The sequence below is a fragment of the Rhinoderma darwinii genome, chromosome 3 (assembly GCF_050947455.1).
Source record: "Rhinoderma darwinii isolate aRhiDar2 chromosome 3, aRhiDar2.hap1, whole genome shotgun sequence".
Lineage (NCBI taxonomy): Eukaryota > Metazoa > Chordata > Amphibia > Anura > Rhinodermatidae > Rhinoderma > Rhinoderma darwinii.
The window spans coordinates 8,660,654-8,681,032 of NC_134689.1; the positions used below are offsets into that span (position 1 = coordinate 8,660,654).

The following is a 20,379-nucleotide window of genomic DNA, read 5'->3' on the forward strand; positions in this document are numbered from 1 at the left end:
CCTAAACCACTGCCCACCATTGATGGTCTGAAATCCTAAACTACAGTCCACCATTGATTGTCTGTAGTCCTAAACCCCTGCCCACCATTGATGGTCTGGAATCCTAAACAACTGCCCATTAATGATGGTCTGGTGTCCTAAACCAAAGGCCATCAGGGATGGTGTGGAATCCTAAACCGCTGCCCACTAGGGATGGTCTGGAATCCTAAACCACTGCTTATCATGGATGGTCTGAAATCTTAAACCACTGCCCACCAGGGATGGTCTGGAATCCAAAGCCACTGCCCATCAGGGATGGTCTGGAATCCTAAACTACAGTCCACCATTGATGGTATGGAATCCTAAACCCCTGCCCACCAGGGATGGCCAGGAATCCAAAACCACTGCCCATTAATGCTGGTCTGGTGTCCTAAACCAATGCCCACCAGGGATGGTCTGGAATCCTAAACCACTGTTTATCATGGATGGTCTGGAATCCTAAACCACTGCCCACCAGGGATGGTCTGGAATCCTACACTACTGCTAATCATGGATGGTCTGGAATCCTAAACCGCTGCTTATCATGGATGGTCTGGAATCCTAAACTACAGTCCACCATTGATGGTCTGGAATCCAAAACCACTGCCCATTAATTGTGGTCGGGTGTCCTAAACAAATGCCCATCAGGGATGGTCTGGAATCCTAAACCGCTGCCCACCAGGGATAGCCTAGAATACTAAACCATTGGACACCAGAAACTAAATTCAAACCAACTAACATCATGGGCTATGTCCATATGTCCTGAAAGATAGACATGGAGAAACAAGAACACAAGACACTTCAGAGCGGTTTCTGCTAGGAAAAAAATCCAACAAAAACCTATTGGTACATTCAGGAAAGTCCTGTCAAAATACATGTAAGATCAGTATATAAATCATATATAGACAAGAACTATTTGAAAACCAAGTAACCTCGGTGCATTGACCCTAACAATGAACATAAGACCTACAGGGTATAGGGTTCAATTAACACATAACAATGTTTTTTAGAAAAAATACAAACACAAATACAGAAAATGATTAAAAGATGAGTCATGCAGAGCATGAACAAGGCGTCTCTCATTGCAGAAAATATGTGTGAACAGAATATATAACACATTGGCGTAAATAGAGCACAAAGTGCAGATCATGCATGCTAGCAACTGGTCATGAACTGTATCAGCGGCTGGTGTAGATATATAGTGAACTTGTGCCTAAATAAATCAAGTATATTGACATTACATACCCATGTGGTTTGTCCTGCAGGAGAGAGACGCCAGACCCGACGCGCGTTTCGGCGGAAATGATAAAGATTGTGTGCTCCACCCAGTGAGATTCAGAATAATTGGTGTTTATATCACTAGTGAGTGGAGCTGCTGTGCAGTGCCCAAATATTATATTCATACAGTGCCCAAATAACACTACCCAGTCAGTAAACTAGGGAATGTAGCTCTCTCCTGTGTAGATGCCTTTCCTTTGGTTTGCGCACCATGTAGGGGTGAAAACTCTGGGTCCCCAGGCCATCAGCGCCAATGCTGTCTCCAGTAGAGACCAGTGATGTGCCGGAGGTCGCCCATCCTTACGGCCGGGCCTGCTTATACACATTGCTGCGGCATATTCCATTGCATACCTTATTAAGGTGGTATTTATCCCTAAAAGCATGGAGGCACCATAGAGGGATACGCTGGATATCTACAGTGCCTCAATGTATCGGCACCTCCTATGTGGCACTGAACAAATTATGGGCAATGCCAGGTGTACAGAACCTAAAAATCTGCACAAACCAATTATGAGTATTGAATAAATGACTGATGACGACGACCACCAAGTCGCGCAGCACATTGTACACCATCTCCGCTGAACACGGGAATTAGACTTTGGTGATTGGTTTGCAGCGAGAAGAGAATTGCAATCTACCTACAGCCGAGCTGCCGCATTCTTCCAGCAGGTCATAGCAGGGAAGCTGTGTAAATTTCATCCTATATATAGGTGCACAAATGATTATTATTAACTCTGCTACCCCCCACTCCCCCTATTTTTCATGCTGACATTTCTCAGCCAGTTGAGGTGAAAATGCAGAGTTCAGGACGGCCAGAGTTGCTGAATTATTTTTATCATATTTAATGAACCTACTTAAAAAAGAATAATAAAAAAAAAAAAATCAAGCGAGAAGAAGGAATAGCCTTAAAATGCGGAATAGGAGAGTTTAGTGCTTTATTATAACTCCAGAGCTCGTGTAGAATTCCAAGTCCATTTTTACTTACATTGCAGATTCATTCATAGAGCCAAAAACATAAGTATTAAAGCCTTTTGGCCTGAATCAGTTCTATTAACATTGATGGTGCAGTCACCACTTCTAAGGAACAAAGACAGATAAATACATTTTCTAAAACTGCTTCTATTGTAGAAGAAAATAACTACTATAATACTGCCCCCTATATACAAGAATATAACTACTATAATACTGCTCCTATATACAAGAATATAACTACTATAATACTGCCCCCTATATACAAGAATATAACTACTATAATACTGCTCCTATATACAAGAATATAACTACTATAATACTGCCTCCTATATACAAGAATATAACTACTATAATACTGCCCCTATATACAAGAATACAACTACTATAATATTGCCGCTATATACAAGAATATAACTACTATAATACTGCCCCTATATACAAGAATATAACTACTATAATACTGCCCCCTATATACAAGAATATAACTACTATAATACTGCCCCTATATACAAGAATATAACTACTATAATACTGCTCCTATATACAAGAATATAACTACTATAATACTGCCTCCTATATACAAGAATATAACTACTATAATACTGCCTCCTATATACAAGAATATATCTACTATAATACTGCTCCTATATACAAGAATATAACTACTATAATACTGCCTCCTATATACAAGAATATAACTACTATAATACTGCCCCCTATATACAAGAATATAACTACTATAATACTGCCCCCTATATACAAGAATATAACTACTATAATATTGCCGCTATATACAAGAATATAACTACTATAATACTGCCACCTATATACAAGAATATAACTACTATAATACTGCTCCTATATACAAGAATATAACTACTATAATACTGCTCCCTATATACAAGAATATAACTACTATAATACTGCCCCTATATACAAGAATATAACTACTATAATACTGCCCCCTATATACAAGAATATAACTACTATAATACTGCCACCTATATACAAGAATATAACTACTATAATACTGCTCCTATATACAAGAATATAACTACTATAATACTGCTCCCTATATACAAGAATATAACTACTATAATACTGCCCCTATATACAAGAATATAACTACTATAATACTGCCCCCTATATACAAGAATATAACTACTATAATACTGCCACCTATATACAAGAATATAACTACTATAATACTGCTCCTATATACAAGAATATAACTACTATAATACTGCCCCCTATATACAAGAATATAACTACTATAATACTACCCCCTATATACAAGAATATAACTACTATAATACTGCCCCTATATACAAGAATATAACTACTATAATACTGCCCACTATGTACAAGAATATAACTACTATAATACTGCTCCCTATATACAACAATATAACTACTATAATACTGCCCCTATATACAGGAATATAACTACTATAATACTGCTCCCTATATACAAGAATATAACTACTATAATACTGACCCCTATATACAAGAATATAACTACTATAATACTGACCCCTATATACAAGAATATAACTACTATAATACTGCTCCTATATACAAGAATATAACTACTATAATACTGCTCCTATATACAAGAATATAACTACTATAATACTGCCCCCTATATACAAGAATATAACTACTATAATACTGCCTCCTATATACAAGAATATTACTACTATAATACTGCTCGTATATACAAGAATATAACTACTATAATACTGCTCCTATATACAAGAATATAACTACTATAATACTGCCTCTATATACAAGAATATAACTACTATAATACTGCCTCTATATACAAGAATATAACTACTAGAATACTGCCCCTATATACAAGAATATAACTACTATAATACTGCTCCCTATATACAAGAATATAACTACTATAATACTGCCCCTATATACAAGAATATAACTACTATAATACTGCCCCCTATATACAAGAATATAACTACTATAATACTGCCTCTATATACAAGAATATAACTACTATAATACTGCCCCCTATATACAAGAATATAACTACTATAATACTGCCCCTATATACAAGAATATAACTACTATAATACTGCCCCCTATATACAAGAATATAACTACTATAATACTGCTCCCTATATACAAGAATATAACTACTATAATACTGCCACCTATATACAAGAGTATAACTACTATAATACTGCCCCCTATATACAAGAATATAACTACTATAATACTACCCCTATATGCAAGAATATAACTACTATAATACTGCCCCCTATATACAAGAATATAACTACTATAATACTGCTCCTATATACAAGAATATAACTACTATAATACTGCCCCTATATACAAGAATATAACTACTATAATACTGCCCCTATATACAAGAATATAACTACTATAATACTGCTCCTATATACAAGACTATAACTACTATAATACTGCCCCTATATACAAGAATATAACTACTATAATACTGCCCCCATATACAGCAATATAACTACTATAATACTGCCCCTATATACAAGAATATAACTACTATAATACTGTCCCTATATACAAGAATATAACTACTATAATACTGCTCCCTATATATAAGAATATAACTACTATAATACTGCTCCTATATACAAGAATATAACTACTATAATACTGACCCCTATATACAAGAGTATAACTACTATAATACTGCCCCTATATACAAGAATATAACTACTATAATACTGCCCCCTATATACAAGAAAATAACTATTATAATACTGCCACTATATACAAGAATATAACTACTATAATACTGGCCCCTATATACAGGAATATAACTACTATAATACTGCTCCTATACACAAGAATATAACTCCTATAATACTTCCCCTATATATACAAGAATATAACTACTATAATACTGCTCCTATATACAAGAATATAACTACTATAATACTGCCTCTATATACAAGAATATAACTACTATAATACTGCCGCCTATATACAAGAATATAACTACTATAATACTGCCCCTATATACAAGAATATAACTACTATAATACTGCCCCTATATACAAGAATATAACTACTATAATACTGCCTCCTATATACAAGAATATAACTACTATAATACTGCCCCTATATGCAAGAATATAACTACTATAATACTGCCCCTATATACAAGAATATAACTACTATAATACTGCCCCCTATATACAAGAATATAACTACTATAATACTGCCCCCTATATACAAGAATATAACTACTATAATACTGCCTCCTATATACAAGAATATAACTACTATAATACTGCCCCTATATACAAGAATATAACTACTATAATACTGCCCCTATATACAAGAATATAACTACTATAATACTGCTCCCTATATACAAGAATATAACTACTATAATACTGCCCCTATATACAAGAATATAACTACTATAATACTGCCCCCTATATACAAGAATATAACTACTATAATACGCAAAGATGTCAATGACTTCCATTTTAATATTATAGCATGCAATATCAGTGGTGTCATCCTCCTAGTGGTGGCCCTGAATTAGCCCTTGATTTAAGACCCCCTACCTCCTACTTCCCTTGTCTCTGTCCCAGTTTGAGCAGTAAGGGGTTATGCAGCTTTATTTACCCTATCAGTGCTGTACATTGGTGAGGGGGGGGGGGGGTCGGTATGTATTTTTTAGATCATGACTGTGTGTTTAACCTTTCCTCAGCCCTGATGCATTGACGGCAGCCGTACCCTGTGTGGCTTGGACTTCCATAATCAGCATTAATATTCCTCTCTGAAACCCGTAACAAATGAGATTTTAAATGTCTTGTCACCTCGTTCAGGACTCTTCATCATTTTATGCTCCATTAAAACAAAGGCCCAGCCGCTGAGGCCGACAAGAAGGAGAATTAAGGAGGAAGAATGAAGTGTGAAAGGGGGAAGAGAGACACACAGAAGCAGAAGGTAAGTGGGCTGAGATACATTTGATCATGTGGTGTCCGATATAAGGACACAGTCCCTAATGGGAAATTGTTTCATGTGAAGATGCCAAAAAATATCAATGTTCTGCAGTAAAGGGAGTTGTTGTCTTCTCCCCATATTTTATAGATATTTTCTGCCCTCCATTGAAATGAATAAAAGTCTGAGAGAAGGAGTTTAATTCTTACCTCCCAGGGTGCATGTTGGCTGTTATGTGGAAGTCCCTAGGACTCTGAAGGAGTCCCTTCTCCTGCACGCATCCAAGTAGGCACAGGACGTGTAATGTACCCCAGATCAATAAATATGGAGAGAGAAAGGATGTTTTGGTGGAGGTGACCAAAAGACAACTCCATAGCCTGGGGATGGTTGCAACTTTCTATTACCAGCTACAGTAGGAAAAACAGCTCTGAAGCACAAACTGCTCCTTAGCCTGCAAAATGTCTGGCAATGGTTGCAACGTTTTTTTTACCAGTTACAGAAGGAAAATCAGCTCAGAAGCACAAACTGTACCTTAGCTTGTAAATTTACTGGCAATTTTCTGTCACCAGTTGCAAGAAGAGCAGCTCTGGAGCACAAACTGCTGCTCTAAAGGGTGAAAAACTTGATAACAGATCCTAAAGATGCAATTTTATTATTTATAGCATTCAAGATGGACAACATCTACAACCTTTTGAAACCATAGAGAGAAAAGAATTGGATATATCGATCTAATTGAGATTTTGCTGGGACTTCCTGCTGGGAGAGGGGAAGAGAGAGCTATTTCATTCATAATCTTTTGTCAATGGCAGCTGCACTCACTGTGAAACATTTTACTTGAGATTAGTTCTCATTTTTATTAACATGTCTGGTACTACGGCGGCTTCTTCAAAAATCTTGCGAAAATTTGCACACGTATGGTGATCTTAAAGCATATGTCGAAACAAATGTGTCGTCTTCAAATCTCCCTGGATAAACGGTTAGCAGGCGGCATTAGGATGAATTAATCTATGCTGACAGATGTTTATGCAGCGTATAGTAAATGTAGAAACAGTAAAAACGTCTTTGAAACAGAAAATCCCTTGGAGCTTTGTTATTTTTGACACAAGCCGGGCCACAGAAACGTATCGAGCCTACACACAATATGACTGCCAGCCTCTCCATGCGGATTTATCCTACCCATAGCAAGAAATTAAAATAGCGAGAATTATGTCTGAGGAGATGAAGAAAGACAGACGGGAACTTATCTGTCGAGAAAAAATTTGATTTTGTTCCCAGCCGGCACAATTTTCACTTGGTGCATAATGAAGAAGGATTGATCGTCTTATTCCGCAGAAAAAAGCCCTTGTTTTATAGTAAACATGTCCATGGATCTAGAAGGGAGCACCGACTGGTACTGAGAATCCACAAAAACTTCTGTTTCGGCTTAAGCGGTTCTTGGGCCCACCAGAGGAGATGGTCTGAGGGTCCACCCTCCATCTATACAGAATATGGGCACGTCTGCATCGTAATCTTCGTTGTGATTATTACACACGGGACAGATCATCAATAAGGTCTAATAGGATATCTGTGAGTCATCCCGGAAGAAATGGACCCTAGTGGCAAGTGATTGACCCCGAAGTCACCTCCAAATGTCTTCTGTTGGACCTTCAGAGCATGGGCCTACTAAAAATCCTCTGGGCCAGTCTGACCCTGTTGGTATTACTTCTGTTTGCAGCTGGCTATAGATACTTCGGGGGGAATGTATTGGTACTTTTGGGCAGTATACACCGCTCACGGCACTTTTTTTAAAAATTGGGTGGGACTTAGTGGAAATGGGCGGAGCCAGCCATGGCCCAACAAATTTACTATAATTTACATAAATTGGCGCAAATTATAACATAAATCTACAACAGCTGTGGCGTAGATTTCACTCCGTGGGGCTTTACAAGTTAAAGGCCTATGACGGGCCTCATATCTACCTAGACCCCCCCTGATCAGATTACATTATCTATCTATCTATCTATCTATCTATCTATCTATCTATCTATCTCATATCTATCTATCTATCTATCTATCTCATATCTATCTATCTCATATCTATCTATCTATCTATCTATCTATCTATCTATCTATCTATCTATCTATCTATCTATCTATCTATCTATCTATCTCATATCTATCTATCTATCTATCTATCTATCTATCTATCTATCTATCTATCTATCTATCTATCTATCTATCTATCTATCTATCTATCTATCTATCTATCTATCTATCTATCTATCTCATATCTATCTATCTATCTCATATCTATCTATCTATCTCATATCTATCTATCTATCTATCTATCTATCTATCTATCTATCTATCTAATCTATCTAATCTATTCTAAATCTGAACTTTTAACAATTCATAATATCTGACAACCTAGCATCCCAAGCATGCCGGATTATCAGAATTCTAGTATTGCTATATCCTTTTCCAAATTACTAACTCGGCTCTGCTACATCTGTATACAAAGGATAATTAACTCCATTTTCATGAAGTAAGATCATGTTTTTCAGGCCATATAAATGATAAATTTCCCGTCCCTTTAATTCAGCTCGATAACTTCTCTCCCTTCTATGATGTGAGACAATGCGGACAGCACAATCTATCTGCACCATGTATCATTTCTGCAGAATTAATCCTACTGGTGGCAGAGCTGTCAGCTCCGGTATAAAGGCGCTATTAATAAAGTGAAACACAGAAGGATTAGCGCCGTCACGGGAAATGTATGGACTGAGAATGTTGACTTTCGCCAGGATGGATGCGAGTTCGGATGTAACAATGTATGAGGATCATATCACAATACAGGCTGTGCAGAAAATGCAACCCCCCCCCCTATATACATTCCATATGTCCTTAAAGGGGTCTTCTAATAAACTCAAAAGTTCGGCAATTTTTTTATATACTTTGTGTTTCAATTCCTCACAATTTTCAAGATCTCTGTTTGCTGTCAGTGAATGGCACTATTAATTGCTTATAGTTAAAATATGGAAACATGCTTTACGGAAATACGGGGAAGTATGGTAGCAATCTATGTGGAATCTGTTACACAGCCATATTGGTTGTCACCTAGATTTCCAAGAAACTTAACAGAAGAGGATGACTCAAGGACTTAAATTATTTTACTGGAGATTTTTGGTTTTAAAGGGGACATACTCTTTAAAGGGGTTGTCTGGTCTAGAAAACCTATTTTCAAACTCGCTATTATAGAAATTCTGAGTTAATAAAGGGCGGTCCTCTATTCAGGATGCTCATCTATAAGTCAGAGCAGAGAGCAGCTACAAAGAGCGTCTCCCACTCTGGAGGACTCGGCATGAACGTACATGACACGAAAAACCCACTGAGCTTAATGAACACCATGTAATTCTTCATTTGACCTGTGGTGGCACTGTAGCGGAATTGAGCACTTGCTGTTGTGTTTTCCCCACAGTTTACAGCTGATCGCTGGGGGTCCCAACAGTGAGACTACTAATAATGTCTCAAGAATCTAGATTTAAGTCTGTTTTTTTTTTTTTTTAAAGGATTAATGCAGCTTGTTTTTCCCTTCTGGATGCTGGGAAGTTGCGGCTCTTTTCGGGTATTGGACAGAATTGGGTTTGGCAGTTGTTGTTTTTTTTCATTCTGCTGCAGAAGATAAATTACTGAGCATCTTCACAACCTGATAATTCTCAAGTGCTGCTGAGCGTGCATGTTAAGAAAAACAAGGACCCCGCCACTCACAACGCGCGAGCCGGGGCGTGAACAAGCCATTTGTCACTGTCCTGTTTCCAGCTTATCCTTTACTGTACTGAGAGTGCAGAATATCAAGTAAAGTCTATTATTAATATTATATATATATGTGTACCTGCGAATAGCAACACAGAAAAGTAACAATCCCGAATAACTATATCCCCAATGCAGATACATGATGAACCCAAGAGAGACCAAGTAGATTACTGGTCAGAAGTCCTCGAAGGTCAATGCTTCCTCTAAGAAAACTCAGTTCAGAAGTGCCTGAAGATTAATGTCCCATTTAAGAAGACTCTGTCCGGAAGTGCCTTAAGATCAATATCCCTTTAAGAGGACTCCGTTCAGAAGTGGCAAAAGGCCAATGGTCCCTTCAAGAAGACTTTGGCCCCAAAATACCTGAAGGCTAATGACCGTTTTAAGAAGATGACTCCGACCAGAAGAGCTTGAGGGTCAATATACCGTTTAAGAAGACTATTCCAGAACTGCCTGAAGGTCAATGTCCCCTTAAGAATTCTCTGCCCATAAGTGCCAGAAGGTTAATGTCCCCTTCAAGAAGACTCTGCCCAGAAGTGCCAGGCAGTCGATATTTTCTTTAAAAAGACCCTGTCCAGAAATGCCTGAAGATCAATATCCCTTTAAGAGGACTCCGTCTAGAAGTACCTAATGGTTAATGCTCCCTTCAAGAAGACTGTGGCCACAAAATACCTGAAGCTAATGACCATTTTAAGAAGGTGACTCTGGCCAGTAGTGCTTGAGGGTCAATGTACCGTTTAAGAAGACTATTCCAGAACTGCTCCAAGGTGAATGTCCGATTTAAGAATTCTCTACCCATAAGTGCCTGAAGGTCAATGTCACCTTAAAGAAGACTCTGTCCAGAAGTGCCAGGAGGTCGATGTCTCCTTTAAGAAACTCTATTCAGAAGTAGTTGAAGTTCAATGTCTCCTGTCACTCGAAGTACCTTAAGGTCAATGCCCCCTTTAAGTAGACTCTGTCCAGAAATGGCTGAAGATCAATATCGACTTTAAGAAGACTCTGTTCAGAAGTGCCTAAAGGTCAATGACCCCTTCAAGAAGACTGTGGCCACAAAATACCTGAAGCTAATGACCATTTTTAAAGATGACTCTGTCCAGTAGTGCTTAAGGGTCAATGTACCCTTTAAGAAGACTATTTCAGAACTGCCTAAAGATCAATGTCCCCTTAAGAAGACCCTGTCCAGTAGGGCCAGGAAGTCAATGTTTCCTATAAGTGGCCTATCTTGTACATGATGTGATCGGCGCTGTAATGTAGATTACTGCAGTGTTTTTTATTTAGAAAAATGATAAATTTTGACGGAGTTATGACCTATTTTAGATTTATGCTAATGAGTTTCTTATTAGACAACTGGGCGTATTTAACATTTTGACCAAGTTGGCGTTGTACAGAGGAGTGTATGACGCTAACCAATCAGTGACCAATCAGTGACCAATCAGCGTCATACACTTCTCCCCATTCATTTACGCAGCACAGCACATTGAGATCACGCTTGCTATCATTAAGACCCACACAAACGTTACCGAAGTGTCGAGATTGTGAATAGACATGATGTCCTGGCTGGAGATGATGTCTATTCACTCTCAAGACACTTCAGTAACGTTAATGTGTAAGTATGTGACAGCACAGCGTGATCTAGCGAGATCACTATGTGTTGACTACATGAATGGAGAGAAGTGTATGACGCTGATTGGTCACTGATTGGTCAGCGTCATACACTCCTCTCCACAACGCCCACTTGGTCAAAAAGTAAAACACGCCCAGTTGGGCATTAAGAACGTCATTAGCATAAATCTAAAATAGGTCATAACTGCCAAAAATGATCGTTTTTCTAAATAAAAAACACTGCTGTCACCTACATTACAGCGCCGATCACATCATGTACAAGATAGGCCACTTATAATGTGGTGACAGCCTCTTTAAGGTCAATTTCCCCTTTAAGGAGACTCTGTCTAGAAGACCCAAAGGTCAATTTTCCCTTTAAGAAGACTCTGTTTAGAAATCCCTGAAGATCAATATCAACATTAAGAACATTGACAGGAAGTACCTGAAGGTCAATGTCCCTTTTAATGCCCTTTAAGTTTATTCAGTGTCCTCCAAGTCCAAAAAAGAGCCTTAAAGGTTTCTCCAAATACATCTACAACAAAAAATAATAATAAAGTAACTTTAAAAAAACCTCTACCGTTTTGTGCATACAACTCGTATGCAGACGTATGGCACGCGTGAGTGGGTCCTTTTTGTGAATTTTTTTTCCCCATATTTCATAGTTGATTCTTATTTTTATCGGCCACAATGTTCTTTTAGATGAGAAATCACTGAGGTCATCTCATTGTCTAAATTTTCCAGCGGCACGGACAGCTCTCTATCTGAACAATTGATCAAGTCAGACACCTGAGAGAGATCTATACTGCAGCCCCAGATAAAACGGCAGGAATTTCATCCGGAGAGTCGCCCGGGTCAGCACTCAGTGAAGGTCTCCGTGACCTCCTGAGCTTAATTACCCGCCTTTTATAGCTGCTCTTACTCACCTGCAATACACCTCTTGATGCTTCTCGCGCTTCACTTTGATCTTCTTTCTCGGCTTTTATCCTTTTATTTAAATTGCCTTATAATTCAAACAAAAAGTTACAGCACAAACTTATTTTATTCTGTAGGTAAAAGTGTTAGTGGAGAAGCACTTACAGTATATGTATATTTAGAAAACCCTATGTAACAACCACTATGGCTGCCATTATAGCTCCCATAGAGTTGTCACTCAAACATATAATCCCTGCTCCTGGAAGACTGAGTAAAATGAGTGACAACTCATACAGCGGTAATGGCTGCCATTCGGTGTAGGTTAATGTATTAGTGGAGAAGCACTTACAGTATATGTATTTTCAGAAAACCTCAGTGACAACCACTATGGCTGCCATTATAGCTCCCATAGAGTTTGTCACTCAAACATATAATACCTGCTCCTGGAAGACTGGGTAAAATGAGTGACAACCCATAGAGCGGTAATGGCTGCCATTCGGTGTAAGTTAATGTATTAGTGGAGAAGCACTTACAGTATATGTATTTTCAGAAAACCTCAGTGACAACCACTATGGCTGCCATTATAGCTCCCATAGAGTTTGTCACTCAAACATATAATACCTGCTCCTGGAAGACTGGGTAAAATGAGTAACAACCCATAGAGCTGTAATGGCTGCCATAAGGGTGTTTTAAGAGTTTGTACCAACTTCAGCTTCATTTTTTTTTTATACAGAGGTCCAAATCCCCTGTAGTGCCATAGAATAAAACTATACAATTCTGGTGGCCTGTAGTCACCACTAGAGGGTGCTTAGGAGCAAACTGGTCCCTTTTATTGCCCTTTAAGTTTATTCAGTGTCCTCCAAGTCCAAAAACAGCCTTAAAGGATATGTCCACTTTTTTTTTTTTGTCCGATTTCTCCAAATGCATCTACAACAAAAAAAAATAATAAAGTAACTTTGTAAATAGCCTTGATTAAAAAACTTCTACCGTTTTGTGCATACAACTCGTATGCAGACGTATGCCAAGCGTGAGTGGGGCCTTTTTGTGATTTTTTTTTCCCTATATTTCATAGTTGATTCTTATTTTTATCGGCCACAATGTTCTTCTAGATGAGAAATCACTGAGGTCATCTCATTGTCTGAATTTTCCAGCGGCACGGACAGCTCTCTATCTGAACAATTCATCAAGTCAGACACCTGAGAGAGATCTATACTGCAGCCCCAGATAAAACGGCAGGAATTTCATCCGGAGAGTCGCCCGGGTCAGCACTCAGTGAAGGTCTCCGTGACCTCCTGAGTTTAATTACCCGCCTTTTATAGCTGCTCTTACTCACCTGCAATACACCTCTTGATGCTTCTCGCGCTTCACTTTGATCTTCTTTCTCGGCTTTTATCCTTTTATTTAAATTGCCTTATAATTCAAACAAAAAGTTACAGCACAAACTTATTTTATGCTGTAGGTAAAAGTATTAGTGGAGAAGCACTTACAGTATATGTATATTTAGAAAACCCTATGTAACAACCACTATGACTGCCATTATAGCTCCCATAGAGTTGTCACTCAAACATATAATCCCTGCTCCTGAAAGTCTGGGTAAAATGAGTGACAACTCATACAGCGGTAATTGCTGGCATTAGATGTAGGTTAATTTATTAGTGGACAAGCACTTACAGTATATGTATTTTCAGAAAACCTCAGTGACAACCACTATGGCTGAAATTATAGCTCCCATAGAGTATGTCACTTAAACATATAATACCTGCTCCTGGACGACTGGGTAAAATGAGTGACAACCCATAGAGCAGTAATGGCTGCCATAAGGGTGTCTCAAGAGTTTGTACCAACTTCAGCTTCATTTTTTTTTTCATACAGAGCTCCAAATCCCTGTAGTGCCATAGAATAAAACTATACAATTCTGGTGGCCTGTAGTCACCACTAGGGGGAGCTTAGGAGCAAACTGGTTTAATATTGAGTTCAATGTATAAACAGTATGCCGTAAGCTCCTGAGCTCCCTCTAGTGGGGCTCCAGGCAGACAAAATTGTGTAATGTAACTATATGTCTTATGCAGGTGATTTGGAGCTCTCTACCAGAAAAATTGAGCGCTGAGAACTATAAAGATATATTTAAAAAGATAAATCAGCACAGAATTTCGGACCTATTTTAGAGAGGATTCTCACCTATTTCTACATAAATGAGGGCATGGTTCTCTGTAAGTTTCCAATGCCTGCAGTGACTTACACAGAAAAGAGGGGGTTCCCATTAAAGTGCAGAATTTTTCCACCCGGGAAAAATTCAGTTATTCTGAAGACAGACAAAGATACACAGACGAAGGAAGAAAACTGTCTCCCTAGTGCCACCCTGTTAGTTGATGTCTGACATTTTAAAAATCCTTTTAACATAGGTGAGAGACAGTTCTTCCTTCTGGAGGGGAGCTAATTTGCATAATTTTTCCCAGGGAGCATAGCCTGTAAGACTCCTTACAGCAGCTGAATCTCCACAAGGAGAACCAGTACCTTCCCAAACATATGTAGAAGAAGGTATGTCGGCTATACTGAAACCAGGAGAATCTGTACCTACTAAAAGCCACATCAAAGGCATCTCCTCCAGTCAACCGGTACTCTACTCTTCACTGATGAGGAGCAACAACTCCAAAACAGTGCTGTCTGCAGAAGGCTGTCAGATATTAAGGTGGCACTTGAGAGGTAGTTTTTGTCATTCTCTGGGGAGCTAATTTACATTTTACATACTTAGAAGTCAACATTTTCGGGCTGAGTTCACACGGGGTCGATAACGCTGTATAAAAGCATGCAGCGTATCCGCCCTGTGTATAGGAATTCCGGGTGAAAAAAACACACCAATCTGTGGTAACGTTTTTTGGCCCCGGGATGTCCGTTGCCAAAAACTGCAGCACTTAGCCAGCCTGCTAGCAGCCCGGCCTCCTGGGATGATGTTTCATCTCATGCGACCGCCGCTACAGCCTGTGATTGGCTTCAGCGGTCACATAGGATTAAACGTCATCCCAGGAGGCTGCGCTGGAGGGAGGAAGACAGACTTCTGGGTAAGTATAAGATTTTTTTTCTGTGTTGCATTTTTTGCGGCGTAATCGCTGCGAACCCGCCGCAAAAAGCGCAACAACTGCTATAATTTGCGGGATTTACCTCCCATTGAATTCAATGGGGAAAACCCGCAACAAATAAGATGTGTTTACACAAATACAATTGACATGCTGCCAAATAAAATTCCGCACCGAAGGTCAATTTCTGAGAGTTTTTTCCGCTCAGTATTTACGCAGCGTGGGGATGAGATTTGTTTGATCTCATCCCCTTTGCTGCTACTGTATTTGCTGTGGATTTTCCGAGTTCCGTTGCGGAAAAACCGCAGTATATATGCAATGTGTGAACTGAGCCTCAAAGTTACCCGCTCTTGTGGGCCTCAGGTGCATCCATAGAGACCTGTCTTAAGCGATGGTACAGGAGACAGCATGGCATTGATTGTCTAAGAAATAATTCAGCGTTTATGCACTTAGTCGGCATAATGCCTTACCTCACCGCTCGCCGTCTATTGTACCCTTGTCAGCACTTTGTAAAAAATAAGTGATTATTACAAAGAGGCGGAAAGCCAGGAAGGGAAAAAATAATACGGTGCACGGAAAAAGCGATTTTATCTCTGCCGTCTCTAAACTAATGCAGCATAAAAAAGAAATTACCAGAGGTAAAAAATCGTAGTCCTTAATGGAAAGCAATCAAGAAATCAGAAGAGCGATGGAGGGTTAATAACAGGAGTGCAGGAAAGACAGCGGACGGCTGTGAACTTACCGAGACATTGCGGAAGATAAAAGAAAGATGTTTTCTGAATATTTATTAAGGTTACAAACTATCCTAGAATTAGACCATGACCATGATGTCCTCCTCCTCTTCTTTCGTCCTGGACCATTTGGGCATTAGTGCCGGCCTACCGGCCCATGACCAGAATAGTCCCGTAGCCCAGAGGCGTAGCTAGGTTCTCCTGCACCCGGGGGAAAAGTTTGGCGCCTCCCCCAACTTCTTTCCCGACATGTCCTTCCCCCTCTCCATATTTGCTTTCTCTACCAATCAATGAGATGCAACTATTTTGTTTCAGAATTTTTTTTATGTAACTCGAGTATAAAACCATTTGTACATTTTACAAGCAATATAGATCTATAAGGGAGTTACCATAACAATATATTAAAGAGGTCACATACAGCCCCCTGTAGATAGGACCACATACAGCCCCCTGTAGATAGGACCACACACAGCCCCCTCTAGATAGCACCACACACAGCCCCCTGTAGATAGCGCCACACACAGCCCCCTATAGATGATGCCACACAGCCCCCTGTAGATGATGCCACACAGCCCCCCTATAGACGATGCCACACAGCCCCCCTGTAGATGATGCCACACAGCCCCCTATAGATGATGCCACACTGCCCCCTGTAGATGATGCCACACAACCCCCCCTATAGACGATGCCACACAGCCCCCCTGTAGATGATGCCACACAGCCCCCCTATAGATGATGCCACACAGCCCCCGGTAGATAGCGCCACACACAGCACCCCTATAGACGATGCCACACAGCCCCCCTGTAGATGATGCCACACAGCCCCCCTATAGATGATGCCACACAGCCCCCCCTGTAGATGATGCCACACAGCCCCCATATAGACGATGCCGCACAGCCCTCCCTGTAGATGATGCCACACAGCCCTCCCTTGTAGATGGTGCCACACAACCCCCCCTGTAGATGATGCCACACAGCGCTCCGTGTAGATGATGCCACTCAGCTCCCCTTATCGATGGTGCCACACAGCCCCCCCCCCTTGTAGAAAGAAATTTAAAAAAATTACTTACCTAGCCCCGTTCCCTGCTCCGAGACCAGCGTCTTATAGGCTGCAGAGCTAATATGGCCTGTAGCCTAGTGATAGCGGAGCAGGGAGCTTTTCCGCCATAGTATTCAATTGTATATGTGTCCTGAGGATGCAGATACAATTGAATGCGGCAGTCACTAGCACCGAGGCTCCCCCAGGTGCTAGCGTTGCCACCGGGCATGAGGGGGCCTGTGCCGTGAGAAAAAGCCTTGAGGGGATGGCAAGTACGATGTAGATAAGGGGGGGCGCGCTACAGAGCAAAACAGCTGATCTCAGCTCATGGGCGCCCTGTGTGTTGGGCGGCTGCAGCAACGATCAGCTGTTTTGATACAGATGCTCTGCGGCGCGCCTGCTCCCCCCCCCCTAGCTACGCCCCTGCCGTAGCCCCTTGTCAGTTAGAGCACTAATTAAAGTGATAAATGCTCTTTAAATGCCTTTTCTTAAAGGGAAACTCCAGAGGCATTTGGGCAGTTCCGAAGGGACCCTGGCACCTCAGCTAAGAATGGCAGTCAATTGATCAAATGCAGTGGATAATATTGCCATGGTGGGGGGGGGGGGTGGTAAGGGGCTGAGCCCATTCTCTGTCTACCCCTGGACAACTCAATCAACAATATCCTGTAGCCCTTCCCATATCCTGTGACAAATGATCTTTCCGTTTTGTTTAGGATTTGGTTGGAATGACAAAAACACATGAGTGTATGTGTAATAATGGGATTGTGCATTCTGCCAAAATATTATATTCCCAAAATAGCTTGAACTATATTGTGTTGCTATATTTATTGGTTGCCATGACAACAATAGAATCAATCCAAGAATAACATATGAATTCTGTAGATTGATTATTGTCTTAGATCATTTGTGGTACTTCTGCCCATCAAGGATTGTCTTCCTGGTATACTCTTGACTATCCAGACCACTACATCTGTCAGACTTCCTCTGCTGGGCACCTGACGCCAATCGGTGACTACTCCTAGGTCCACAATATGGGTGAGTTAGTAACAATAATCTTGCTTAATGTAGAAGGTAATGTCCAGCACTGGGTGAGTTTCTTTAGCTTTAAAAAGATACCATATGTAGAAAACGCTTTAACTTGAAAATTATTAAATAGTGCTGAGACTTCCTGCTGCGAGAGGAGGAAAGAGAACTCCCATATTCACAGTCCGGACACAGAGCTGTTCATCTGGCTGTTGCAGAGACCACACATTGTGAAAAACTGCACAAATAAAGAGAAAAAATGTACGTTTCTTGTACTTCTATCCGTCTTAAACTGTCTTCCTGGTATTGACCATCGGCTATCCACTACATCTCTGCCAGAAATCCTATGCAGCACACCTGATGCCAATCGGTGACTCCTCCTGGGTCCATTATCTTGGTGAGTCCCTAACAATAATCGTGCTTAATGTGGAAGGGGGTGACCAATGCTGGGTGGGTTTCTATAGCTTTATAGACATATAAAGAAAAGTCTTTAACTTTAAAATTTTTTGAATATAGTAAACTTTAAAGGGAACTGGTCACCAGCAGTTCACCTATAAAACCAGCAATACCTGGGGGTAGTGGGTGAAAAATTATTTTTATGTAACCTATAATTATCTTATTATCTACCTTTAGTATTTTGTTTTTTGGTGTTCCCGTGCCATATGCTAATGAGCATAAAAGAGTCATATCTTCATTCCTCAAGCCTTTCCGAGTTAACCCCGCCTCCAAAATCCCGCGCTTGGACATCGATGACCTATTCTGCTGTGTGCGCACAACGGGACACCATAGCGGCGCATGCGCAGTAACTAGATTTGAGCCCCAGACGAAGCAGGGAAGGGTGTCAGATGATACATGACGGGCACACGTGCGCTATCTCAGACCATATTTCAGCATTCAGAACGAACGAGACTGACGGCATATTACCATAAAAGGCAGAAAATATTTGCAGACCGTTATTTAGAGTCGGAGGAAGAGTTTAGGACCGTCAATGAACTTTTTAACAGCAGAGGCCAGCGAGGTGTGAGGAGAGATCAATAGGTGAAATGCTGGTGACAGGTTCCCTTTAAATAGTGCTGCGACTTCCTGCTGCGAGAGGAAGAAAGAGAACTGCCATATTCACAGTCCGCAGAGACCACACATTGTAAAACACTGTAAAAATAAAGAGAAAAACTTAATATTTCTTGCATGGGGTTGGAAGTAAATTGTATGTACATTAGCAAACTTTCAATCAAAATAGATGTCTAACTTTTAATAGTATCTCTTTGATCTGTGTCTCAGGTGCCTAAATTTTTCTTTCACTTTGTCCACCCCTGTAATAGGCACTGAACATCTCCAAATTACAAGTCACTATAAAAGGAACCTTTTATCCAAACTGTGTTATTTCAGGGAGGACTGAGCGAGGAGAGTGAGAACAAAATAATGGCTTATTTACTGAAGTATCATCTCTACCAATTGGCGCGAAACGACTTATGTATAATTTTCTTGAATGTGGAGATTTTTTCTCTTCCCTCTAAGAGGAATATTCCTTTGATATGTAGAAATAAATTTCAATGATTGGAGGATGACCATACCTCAAAAGTAAAATTTTCAGAACAGATATGGTGTAGATGGTCTTAAACCCCCTTCATTACAGACCGTGAAGGCTTCTAATGGACAGTGTCACGATCTGCGGGTATGTAGACCTACTGTGCCGTACTGCCATAGCGGGATAGCAGCTGGCCAATACAGAGTACCAAGTAAAGTCCATAGTCCGAGTTAGGATACCTGTGGTGGTTCAGACAGCAGCGATGACTAGGCTCAGATGGGACCTTGGCATCAGACACCTGGCGTGGTGTAACACAGCAGACAAATCGGTGGTACAACACGACTCCAACTCTATAAGGCACAGGGACAAGGTAGCACGGGATACAGGATACAGGTAGCAGGTACGGGAACACTGGGAACTGGAAGACACTAACGGACTATTTGCAAAGACTAA

The 20,379-nt window shown here is 40.2% G+C and overlaps 1 long non-coding RNA gene across 1 annotated transcript; it reads left to right on the plus strand.

The window, feature by feature from the left end:
• Window positions 1-18,322: 18,322 nt before the first annotated feature.
• LOC142748671 (uncharacterized) lies at window positions 18,323-19,862 on the plus strand. The gene is made up of 3 exons (XR_012882285.1): window positions 18,323-18,413; window positions 18,535-18,798; window positions 19,721-19,862. It is a non-coding gene; the product is annotated as an uncharacterized LOC142748671 (long non-coding RNA).
• The last annotated feature ends 517 nt before the right edge of the window (window positions 19,863-20,379 follow it).